Source organism: Ambystoma mexicanum, chromosome 1p, assembly GCF_040938575.1.
Source record: "Ambystoma mexicanum isolate Mex_15411 chromosome 1p, UKY_AmexF1_1, whole genome shotgun sequence".
NCBI lineage: Eukaryota > Metazoa > Chordata > Amphibia > Caudata > Ambystomatidae > Ambystoma > Ambystoma mexicanum.
Window position 1 is genome coordinate 925377101 of NC_090921.1, and position 13186 is coordinate 925390286.

Here is a 13186-nt window from a genome sequence, read left to right on the forward strand (position 1 = left end):
ACATTTGGAATGTCCCAAAGCTCCGTTCTTTACGAAATGTCAAAAATGTACTTCTTTCTGATTACTGTGGCCAGTTAACTAAAAATCTGTATTTGATTTATCACCAGGTGCAAGAGGCTTTACCTGTCAGATACGAGGGCCCCGGTCACAACATACGGCCAGGAGACTGGGTCCTCACAAAAGCATTTGAGCGATCTTCTTGCCTCATACCTCATTGGAGGGGCCTCCACCAGGTCCTCCTGGTCACACAGACGGTGGTGCGGGTATCAGGAAAGAAGCACTGGATCCACACGTCCCACATCAAGAGAATTCCGTACCCTGTGCCACACGTTACAGAAGATACAGAACCTCTTATCAGTACTGCAACCAACGATCAAGAAGCAGTAAACAGCAGTAAGTGTGTCGGAGACTCTCCCGTGGGGCCTGGGGAAACAGCCATTTCACCTCCACACTCTCCAAATACCTGTGCCATCAAGTCCGATGTGTACTAAGGTTTAATGTTAAATTCGAAGATACACTGTTGCCATTGTGACTTCTTGTTGTACAAACTGGAAATAATCCACGTGCATATAGTTGGATAAACGAGAGGGGAACTCGGCACGAACCCTAGACCGAGAATTATTAACCTGCAGAGGGGTTGGACATTACAATTGGAAAATGTATAAAAGATGTAAATGTCGAGATGTCCAGTACCTCTCACTTCTCACACCAAAAGGGCTGGTATTCGCTGTGATGTACTGAGGGCCAGATAGCTATCTGATATTTTGTTTCTTTGTGAACTGTACAGTTGTTTGAATAAAGATCTGTGAATCTTTATAAGCCGTGTTTGGTGTATTTCCTTTTGGGGTACTCAGCCTCGTTATTTTCATTTGCTTTTACAGTACAGAGACAATGCATTATGCTATAGGTGTCCCCAAAGTATTAATGCATGATCATATTGATATCTTCACAGTGATGTTCTTTGACAATTTTGAAGTCCCCACTGGAATGGTGTGTGGCTGTGTTGCAGATGTCCAGACAGGGATAATGACTGGAGATTTCGAAGCCCCTTAGTGGCTGGTGGGCAGTGAAGATGTTAATGATCTAACAGGCAATTTATAAAGATAGCGAAGTCCTCACAAGGGGGTTTGGGAAGATACGGAAATCCCTAACAAATGGTGATTATATTTAAATACCTCCTAAGAGATAACCTAAGTTTAGCGTGCCTCATTATGAGTATGGTTGTAATTCTGTGATACGTATGTACAATTACCGCCAAACCTATTTAGTGTTACTGCCACTCAGGCATATTTACCATTGGATTACGAGTGATGCTAAGGTGGTAGTGAACTCCATTTTGAAGTTTGTAGGACTCCATGTGAATTTTTGTAGATATAGAACATGCTCTGTGAATCAGGACCATAGTGAGGCAATCATCTGTCATTGTGTTTCTGCTAATTTTTGGTTCCTGCAAGATTTGTTTGTGATGATACTGAATTCCTTAAAGGATGGTGACAGAACATAAAACCCTTCAGTATTGTGTGTTATGATGTTAATATGTTCATAGGTCTTTCATGGGATGTTTTTAAGGTCAACACGAATGATTCATGATCATTGATAATGAATTGCCTGCAAAACAACGGAATGTGTGATGCTATGATGATTTAGAATGGTGTTAGATTATCTGATGTCCCTGGTGCCATTGTGCATGATGATGCTACAATTTCTAATCATATGGTGTGTGATAATATTTAAGTCTCATTAGGGATGATGTGTGATGATTTCTAATTCCCCAAAGGAGTGTTGTGTGACAGAGCTGATGCCCATGCAACAATGTGTGAACATATTGTAATCCCTACAAAGAATATGTGATGATAAGCTCTTAAAGAAATGTTTTGTGATAACTTTCCAAAAGGGATGATGTGTGATGATGTTCAAAATTTGACTGGGGCAGTAAAGTAACCGGGACATCGGTGGGGAGAGATTTTCCTCCAAATAGTTGTGAGGTTGTCAGGCCTAAGAATGTGTTTGTTACATTTTCAGGAAGAAGAAGGGTTTTTATCTTCTGGATGGGATTTTGCAAATATGGTGTGCGTTAATGCTGAAATTGCTACAGTGAATGTGTGTGATAATAGCCAAGTACCCACAGGGCGGATGTTGAAAACACACATGTGATATTGTGTAAAGATTATGTAGTGAATACAGGGACGGTGTGTGATGATATTAAAGACCTCAAACGGATGGTGTGTGATTATTTTGAGGTGCTCACATGCATTAAAAATCCTAGAGGGAGGATGTGTAATGATTTTTAAGTCCCATGGGACTATAAGGCATAATATTTGTTTTCCCATGTAATGCTGTGCAAGCATATCAGATATGTGGCGATATAGTCAGCAGAGGCACATTCTGTACTGACATAAAGATACCAACAGGGAATGTTTGTGATAATACTTAATTCTTTAAAGGATGGAGATAGATTTCAAAATAAATCTCTTTAGTCTGGCATTTAATTATACTGATATCTTTGCAATTCATTGGGATGTCATTAAAGTTAACACACAGGGCTGGTGATCATTTATAATGAACTTCCCACAAAACAAGTGAGCCTGTGATGGTGTTGCCATCACCACATGGATGAGATGATCTCAAGTCCCTATTAGGATGGTTAATAATGATTCTCTAATATCCAAAATCATGTTGTGGGATAATATCGCTTCCCTCACAGGGAGTGTGTCTAATGATGTGTTACCACAGGGAGAGTGAATGGTAACCTTGAATTCCCAAAAGGGATGCTGTATTACAGTGCTGAAATCTGTGCAAGGGTAGTATGTGAAAATGTTTTATTTCCTGCGTCGAATGTCTTATGATAACCTACCCCAGCGATGAGGCATGATGACGTTGAAAACTCACCAGGGATGGTGAGCGATGAGGGAAAGTCACCAACAGGTTAGTGTCTGATTATGATAAAGAAACTAACATCAAGGTGTGTGATTATGTTGAAATATCTGGAGATATTGTGTGAGCATATTGAAGCCAGCACATAGATTGTATGTGGTGATGTTGCTGTCCCCATGTGAATAGAGAGTTATGATACTGAAGTCCCTAAAGAAATTGTGATATTTTTATTTTGCTAGGTGCTGTCTCTGTGAGTACTGAAATCCCTGAAGAATAACGAGTGATGATATTATGTATCCCTATATGATGGGGTGTGCTTATATTGGAGTTCTCATTTGGTTTCTGTGCAAATTTATCAACATTGAGATAGGGTTCAAGTTTATTTATATTTGCATTCCACAGGGATGATATGATATGGCATTTATAACGCACCTATAGACATGCGTTTCAAGGTGCGAGTATTTCAGTACACACTTACAAGTTCTGCAATGACATTGAAATCCCTATAGAGGTGACATGAAATGATTTTGCTTTACCTTCATGGATTGTGTGCAGTGATATTGAATCAATTGGACAAGGACAGGCTCATCAGCAGCATGATTGTCTTGGAAGCAAGGCAAGGCTGAGCAGCACAGGTTTGAATCATAGTCCTACGCTTAGAGGCTGGACTCTGGAATGAAATGCTATATAAGAATGCAGGGAATACAGGTAGAAACCCCATTTATATTTAACTCACTGTAGTAATTGCTTGTATTCACTTTGAGCCTCATGGATCTGCTTGAACATTACTAATATTAGGTGGTCCATCCCAATTTTAGGTGGACAGGCCAGGCCTCATGTATTTACTTGAACATTACTAATATTAGGTGGTCATCCCATTTTTAGGTGGACAGGCCAGATGTGTCACATCACATATTTGTATTTGTATTCTGTTTATAGCAAACAATTTGCTAGAAAGCAACACAATGTTGTACAAGTAAAATGGGGTTAACGGAGGTCAGTCAGAGGTAAGGTTACCTGTTATTGCAGCTTGGCTACCACATACTTCATGGGTAGTATAAGGCTGTGAGTAGCAGGTTCTAAGTGCCAACTTGGTATTCACAGAATATCAGAGTTGTATATTTCATTCTGAACTGGAGGAGCACTGGAGTGGTACTGATTCCAACTGGTATTGTGTTGCAGGAGGCTGGGGTTCATCAGGGTAATGCCTGTTTCCCGTTTTCTCTTTGCGTGCCAGTTCAGGCTCAGCCTCAGAACGGGTGTCTACTAGAAGGGTGCATCCCACTTATACCCATGTGTTGTGTGGCTGATTAGGCTAGTGTTTGGCCAGCAGTTGCCTTATGTGGGCAATCTTGAAGTCTATCCTGGTGAGGAGCACTATCCAGTGGGTTGGTGGATGCGGTCACATTTCATTTCCCCTGTTAAGAGGCAAGGAAACACTATTCTCAGGGGGAAAGAAGGGGTTGTATATTATAGGGAGTGCTCATTCATTCCAGTGATATTGTTTTTTTGTTGATATGTTGTCAAAAGCAGATTGCTTTCCATAATTAACCTGAGTGATTTGACATCTTGGAACCAACTGATATGTGAATCCATCGAGAACTAAGCCATTCAGCAACCCATGTGTGGTCTCCTGTTTTGATGTATGGCTTGGTAGGAGACTTTCCATTTTGGTAGGACTTTTTTTAGTTTTAAGGTAGGTGTTTGTCACCAAAGCTTGGATGAAGGCCAGGAGTGTACTACAGTGTAAAACGTCTGGAATACAATTCACTTTGTGGTATACCTGGGCATTTTTGGCCTTTCGGTGAAATGATATATAAGGGTCAGTGCAAAGTGACAACAGTGGTTCGAAATAGAAATTGAAGGTCACTGAAGAGAGGATTGGTCCATGTGAGACTCTACATGTGACCCGGCAACTGTCAAAGGAAGTTACCCTGGTCCCTTAACGGGTCCCGCTAATAACGACTGGTTAGACCAGCCGTTCCTGGTGGGACCTGCTAAGGGACCTCGGAATGTGGCAGTAGGGGATTAACGGCACCGGCAACCTTACTGGTGCCGTTAACCCCCTACCGACATTCTCGGAATGAGGCCCTATGCCTGTAAATCCCATTCAATCTGTGAGTACACTTGTACATGTGTAGTGGTAATCAGTGTCAAAATTAAATGAAGACAGAAGCCAACATTAGCATGATTTGGAAAGCATTCTCCATGACCATTATAGTGGCTGTTACCAGGCTGCATCTGGGTCTAAATATAGACTGGCAGTCATGGAGCATTACACATTGTTTAATCTGATTGTGATGTTGGTTGGAAACTTCTTTCTCAATGATTTTAATAATGAAGGCAAGCAGTTATCAAGGTCATATAGATCTAAAGTGTGTTTTTGAGGAAAAGGGAGAAGGGTGCTTTTTATAAGATACCTGGGAAGATTACCTCATTGTGCGAGGCATTGATTATTTGGAGTGGGGAAGGGCAGATCCTGAGAACTGTTTCATGATGGTGTAGGAATGGATGTCATCCTTGCATGGTTTAGTGATGCAGAGTATCAGGGAGATGCTTTTGGGTCCTTGTGGGTGACGGCTGTGAAGTTTGTACAGGGTTGAGTACCGATGTGCAATTGTCAGGGGGCACAGATACTGAAAAATCAAAATACTGCAGTTATTAAGTGTGTTAAGGTTTCCGTTTGTCTCTGAGATTATCAGGTTGGGTAATTGATTGGAGCAGTGTGTGACTGCCACAAGGAGGGGTCTTACTTATGTTTGCAGCTCCTGGGCTAGCAATGGAATAATATGTTGGTTTAGGTTCACTGATGAGTGCCTGGTGAGTACTACATATCCATTTTAAGCTGACGAGGTCCGTATGCTAGGTCATTTTGCACTGACATTTTTCTTGTGTTGAGATAATGTTATTGCCAGTTACGTTTTCTGTATAGAAGGTGGTGGAGGTTTTATATGTGGGGAGATAATATTTCAGGGAGGCATGTATTTCAACAAGTTGCTTCATGGTTAGCTTGGAGGTTAGCAATAGGGCATGGACGTGGGAGTTGGTTGGGCAGGAACATGTGGAAAAACCCTGTTCTATTGCTTCCAAGGGGAAGTTGTTAAGGATCAGTGAGACTAAAATGTGGGCTTCTTCTTACCCTTATTAATTGTGAGGATATGATTAGCAAGGATAGGGATGACACTGGTCTGTCCAGGTAAATACGATGGGGAAGAGGAATTTTACATGTTTCAATTTTTAATGGATTTAATGAGATGACTGTGAGCATCCCTGGTGCTTATAATGGATTGTCTCCCCGGTTATTTGAGATCACCAAGGAAGATGGTTTTTGAGTGTGAGATTGACACTAATTTGATGAGATCACCAATGCATGACTCACGCCAGTGATGTGGGCGATGGATGAGATGGAATGTGTCAGTCTGTGCAAAAGTGGGAGTGCTAATGTGTACCTCCATTGCGTTCATAAGTACATGTCTCCCACCCCAGTCTCGACAAGTTTTTGCAAAATATGGAAATATCCCGCTTTTAAAATTTGGCATTAAACTCATGTAAGAACACTTGTCTGTTAAAGAGGAACTGAATGGCACATTATAGTTATGATAAACCACATGTGTGCATCCTTTATTGCTGCCAGATGATCAGACAAAAAAGAGAGGAACAGAACAAATAAGGTTTGGAGAAATAATAGGATGGAGTTTAAGAAAGGAAAATATATAAAGGAGTTAGGATGAAATTGAAGGTATATAAAAGGAAGGACAGATGCTATGCAGAGAAAATAGTAGAAATGATAGAGACTGTATGCACACCCAGTTCCCCCAATGTATCCCAAGTGTGCCACTACGCACATTAAGCACCAGCTGTTCACTAAAGTATTCTGCAAAATAAATATCCTAAAAGCCCCCGATAAAACAATAAGATATACACATTTCTTCTGAATTGGTGGCAATAACACTTAAATAGCAATGGCAGAGTAAGTGGTATACTGTCCATTCAAGTCGATTCCTGGACAAGTGTATTTGTTCATGCGCTGTCTTTATGGCACCCTTAAATGTTGAATATGTTGATTCTACAACATTGTACCAGTGTTTTCGTTTCACAACTTTAATATCAAGGAAACAGCCAAACTAATTTATTTATTTTTTTTCGATTTTGTATTGGATCTGTTTCTTTTTTTAAGTGTCTTCTCTGTCTACTCTCTCTAGAATGAACATTACCTAACACAGGAAACCATGTAAGACTTAGATTGTGTTTTTGGCCAATACTACAATATCAGCAATCATATTTCATATAACACTTTATGCCAGATTCTTCAAATTTTGCAAGCATTGTAACAATTGCTCTTATTGTTACTCATTTAATGGTACTGAAATGACTGACTTCAGAAGAATAAAGTTCCGAGTCAGCCTTTTATCCTTCGTCACTGCTACTAGAATGATGGACATTCAAACATTCTAGGTGATATTGCCAATAAAACTGTCTTTTGGGCATTTGAAATTGGAACAAAATATTGGAAATAAATAAGAAGCCACAAACCAAGGTTAGTACAAAACAGGATGGTCGTCTAGTATGTGCGAAGCGATGGTTCCTAGCTTTCCTATTCCAACTTGCATTGATGGTTTCAGTATGCATTGTCATCCAGTACACCTTTGAAAGATATATCATAATGAAAGAGCAGAGGTTTTCCAATAGCAAGGCTGAAAGCTCCTCAATGACTTGAAAATACTCAAACTGATACGTTGTGTAGTCCATTAGGAGGGGGTAGGTCAATATTCTTGTTTTGAATGTATTGTTCTGCTCGGAAATTATTGCTTTATCTTTATTTATGATTGATAACTAAAATGTAAATGCTAGATTGTTTCAAAATAATAAGTTTATTTTCTACAGCAATAAAAGATCTCTGAAGTCCTTGGACATCCCATATTGTCATAAAAAGAAATGACAAACCATTATGAGCAGTCTCTACCATAGTCAGTTAAGTTATTGAAAGCTATTTCTTTATGAACACATTGAACTGAGGTGTGAAGAGGGTGGACCTGAGGGAGTTAGGTGTTGCTGTCCCAGCAATCCGAAATAGAGTTGCATACTGGAAACCAAACCTTTAAACTAATAGTAACCCAGTCAACCCCAAAAAACATGTTTGTATATATGTTCAAGCATAAATACACCAGCAAGAAAGTGTTCAATATTTTAGATTTTAATCAGGTCTAACACAAAAGAATCAAATGATGTGTCAATATTTTTCTTCAATGCCAACACTTATCCGTGCTGTTGGATACAATTAAGAGAAATTAGGTTTAATGCTTTGTTTCCAACTTTATACTGAGACCTGCTTCACCTTTTCATTTCAAGTGGAGATTGCATTCAGGTAGACAACTATAAAACTGTAGAATGTGCAAATCAGAATTCCTGAAAAACAATGACAATGTGTGTTTATACTTTGAGGTATGAGACGATCCCATTTTGTTTTGAATAATCATTAACTTTTTTAAGACACACGTACATACACACACATACAGACGCACAAAATCATTAGTGAAAATAGCACTCAGATTGTATTTATCTTAAGTAGACAAGCAGCCTGTATTTAATTTCTTCATTTATTATTTTAAATACAACAGAATGCTCAGATCAAAAACAGTCTGCTTTTCGTCCCAGATTTTTGGGGTTGCTTTTTTATGGCAGGGGTTATTATATCATAGAGATTTCACAGTAAAATGAATCACTAGGAAAGTAAATATACTCCATAGTTATAAGTCTTTATCAAAATAGGGGGTCATCGCCCAATATGAGGCACTGATACGGTCAATGATGCCTACACATGAAATCATAATGCCACCCATTTGTTGCAGATGATTAAAGACATGTGAAATAACATTGTTCTGCTGTATTTGATGGTCCCTTGTCAATAATTCCACACAGTATACTGCTTATTTTTTGTTGTTGTTGGAATGAGACAGATATAGGTGAAGTGAGAATTACATTTTATTTTTGTGGGATTTTGGTTTGATGTTTGAAATGAGACATTCATTTCTGACAAATAGTGTATTTGATGTTCAATTATTGATCAGCAGTTATTGATTGCACATCTTGTCTGCCTCCACCCAAACCCCCTTTCTGCCAGCATAATGCTCTTCACCATCCTGCTGCTTTCACAACCCATTTTGGTGTAGGCATAGATGTGCAATCTACCCTCTACTTTATACCTTTCCTCCTCCTCATTTCATCATGAATTACCTCCTGTGGGTTAACACAATGACCCTGATACAGAAGGTATGGCTCCACCTCAAACTCTGGCGTGTGGTGGTCATTGTTGGCATGAGGAGAGAACTGCATTTTGAACTATGATAGAAGATGTTTTGGATTGAGGGAATGAGCATGAGAAAGGAGAAAGGAGTAAGGGTCCTTTCCTCAAGGAGAAAGGATCAGTGATTCTGGCACCTGTCCCAACCAACTGATGAATGTCTGACCAATGCCACTTGCCTTGCTCTAGTGCTCCAGACAAACCCCACCTTTGATGGGCAAAGGTCATTGCAGGCCAATGAGCACTACACCTGATCGTGTTAGAGTGATGTTTAACAATCTTTCATCCTGCCAACCAACATACTAAGTAAGAAAGTAGAAATGGGTGACAGTGATCTTCAAACTCCAAGCTGCACTTTCTCTTATACAAACGTGTTCCCCTCCCATTACCATTAGCACGTTTCTTATGTTAATGAGTAGATTGTCCATACTCCCACGTCCCTCATTTGCCAACTCATAGATGATTGTTTTGTTGTAATTTTGATCACATGTATCGATACAGAGAGAGCCAGTGAGAGTGAGTGAGAGACAGAGAGAGAGAGTTAGAGAGAAAGAGAGAGGGCAAAATAGAGAGACTTTGATTGGCCATGGCGCTGTGAGATAATGAAATGAGATGTATCTTTAAGAGGCCAGTGATAGAAGTGCCTGTTTGCAGGTTGTTTTGTGTTGCAATGACTACTCCCTCTGCCCCAACTAACCAACTATCTTTTAAGATATCCTACCACCTTACACTAAACAACCTCACAGGTGGCAAATGCAGACCCTGCCAATAGAACATTCACAGTAACCAAACTGCAAAAAAAGCTCTCCTCGTTATCACTATCCACTCTCCCAATTCAGAGGCTAACCAGCCCCAAAGTGTTGTAGTCTAACACATCACAGCCTTTCCATATGGAAAACATACTCCCCAGTTTAATCCACAAAGCCCATGGAAGGAAGACTGGCACACAGACACTGAGTACTTGTGACCTGTACCCATAATCATCACAGAAGTCACATCTGCCTCTTGCCCTGTTCACTAATAAATGTCTCCCTTTTTCTTTCTGAGACACACAAGAGTGCTAGACAAGACCACTTTGTAGGAGATTTTGTCTTATTGGGGTACATTCAGGATTTGGCGGTATTTTACCGTAAGAATATTTGCAGTAATTTTGCGGTAAACTAGTCTTACATTTATAGTGGGGCTGGTATCACACTATTTTAGTGACCATATCTTGTCAGCCTGTATTGGCAGTATTTTTAGTGGTATCTTACTTTGTGGTATTTTCAGAATTATCTTATTCCTGTGGTATAGTAGTGAGCATGTTCTTTTTATACTATAACCCCATCATGAAGCAAACCTTTCTTTTCTATTAGAATGCCTTCTAGTTGCCTGTAGAGAGCCCCAGACTTAGAACACTCCTGAGAACCCAATGCATTTATTCAAGGCACCACCTATAGTTTGTGGCCGGCATTACTGGCTTATGTACATCCAGGAATCTATGTGCCAGATTAGGCACTCCTTCCCATCAGTATGCAAGGAAAGGCTCACTCATTACATTGCACACACATCCTTTACCTTGTAGATATTTAATACTAACTTTCTCTTATTTGCTATTTAATTACAGTGGTAAATTGGTAAATACACTGCTGCGCTGATATGAGCCTCCCCTCTGTTTTTCAATTACATCAATAATTCACAGATTCATGAATGACACTAAAATCTCAGTTGTTTTAATATATGCTTTGTATTACATGCCATTTACAAGTCACCAAATCTTACCATGTGTTATTTACAGCATCATCTGCAATATGAAAGAACAAAACAGAACAAGCAGGTATTTTGCAAACATTAATTAATGTTCCCACACTTTGAATAGTGTTGGCAATGTCTCAGAAAAAAATGGCTCCTTAGGGGAGAAAGGATTTGTAAGAAATGATTTTACGTGTTTGGAGGTCTCGAGTTGCTCCACAATTGGAAGATTGGTTTGAGGAAATTTGTAAACTGGCAGATATGGAAAATACTATTTACAGGAAACAGCAGAAAGTGAAGATCTTTAGATATGTACTAGTTCTATGAAGAAGCTTGTTGTTTGGGGGTGGGAGGGTGGTCGGGGTTGGGGATGGTTTGAATATGTTTCTGCTTTGGTTTCACTAATCACAATTTTATTATTATCAATTTAAGGTTTGTTTGTGTATCCATGTTCATTGCTGTATTCTTGATATGTATGCTCTTCTTTAAAACTATAAACAAAGCGTTAAAAGAAAAAGAATCACTTGCCTCAGAAACTAAACTATTCACATCAATTCAATTACGTATTGTTTCTAGGGAACACCTAGTGCAATTTAAACAACACATGATAATTGTAGTAGCTAATAATGTCAGACTAAGACACCAATTCATTTAAAAATGTGGGTTCTGAATCAGTAGATACTCTATAATGCACAGGCGTTCCCTTAGAAATATTAGTGTGTCTTGTATATCTATTCTTAGTCAATCCATGGGGCGAGCCAGGTACATTATTTCCACCTCCTAAACAAACCAAGGTAGAAAAAAAGAGTTACTTGTCAGATACAGAGAGCTATCTAGACGTTCAAGTCAAAGGAGCAGAGATTAACCTACTTAGTATGCCAGGAGTAAAGAGGAGTAGAACTGAACTTACTCTCAAACAGTAAATCATTGAAGAAATATACCAGAATGAGTTGCAAGACAAGAATTACAACCATGTGATCTGGAATGGTGACAATTTGGCCAATACGGCTAACCTTGAGGAACAAAGAATGCAGCTCATAAGGATTTCAGATCCACTGCAGTGTCTTGAGACCATTCAAATGGCAGCAATGCACAGTATACATCCCTGTAATGTATCATAAGAAACCATAAAATATAACATATTTTCCAGCTCATCTGCCACTCCAGATAGCACATACACATTGGCCTTGTTTTTACAGTGATATTCAGTAGCATGTGACATCCATATGTCTCTATAAGGGTTATAGAGATCTGTTTGCCTCTGTCATGCCATGGCTAATTTTAGACTTCAGATGGGCTTCTATCTTATATGTTATGGATGATCAAGGTGTGTACCTCTGTAGCATACATGCTCCCTCTTGTAGTCCTTAGAGCAATCACACCTTCTGGAATGATAAATATGAATAACTTTTGGATCTTGGAATTGCAGTCATATGTTTGGACTCCTTGTCCCCAAAATGTGGCTGTATTATTTTGTGCTGTGCTGAAAAGCACTTTGCCATTTCGATCCATTCTAGGATTGAAGATTGAAGCTACTCACGCATGTAAGGAAACTGTTTGCCACTTGTATCATCACTTCCCCTTCATGATTGTTTTCACTTCAGTAAAACTAACTCTGCCTTACGAGTTTGATGTTAATTTGGCAGTAATTCAGTCTTATTATCACCAATCATGCCTACCATTACCACCACTCGGTCCTGTAGGTTTACCATGGGATTACACATGGTGAAAGGGTCGTGCTAATCTACATTTTTGGAGTCCATCTGACTCCATGTGGATTTCGCCACAGTAGTTGTGGTGATACTTGCCTTAAAGTGGTGATTTATCTCCAGCATGATGATGGATGAAACTCCTGCACTTCAAAGGCAAACTTGGAGGTTAGGTAATGTGGGAGAAATTGTGGTAATTCTTTTACTGCGCAAAAAAGTATTAATTACCACCACTTTTTTCCCGCTGTGCCAAACTTGTAATAGGCCCATTTGAGTGGCAAACTAATGGCAGCATGTCTTCCTGGAAGATGGCAGCTCCAGGACAGAAATGCAGGTGCTCATGGAACTCATGAGTGTGCAGCATCTTGCAGGTGTGACTTCCTTTATATGCTGGCATGGTGTCATCACTACACCAACATTAAAAGTGTAATAATTATATATGACATGCATGCACAGCACACACACATTAAGGGGGTAATTCATAGAATTCAGCACAGAAGCAGAGCACGCGGGCAGCGCAGAGAGGGAGCGTGCACCAGCCATTTGCGCTAAACAGCATTCTGGCGCACAG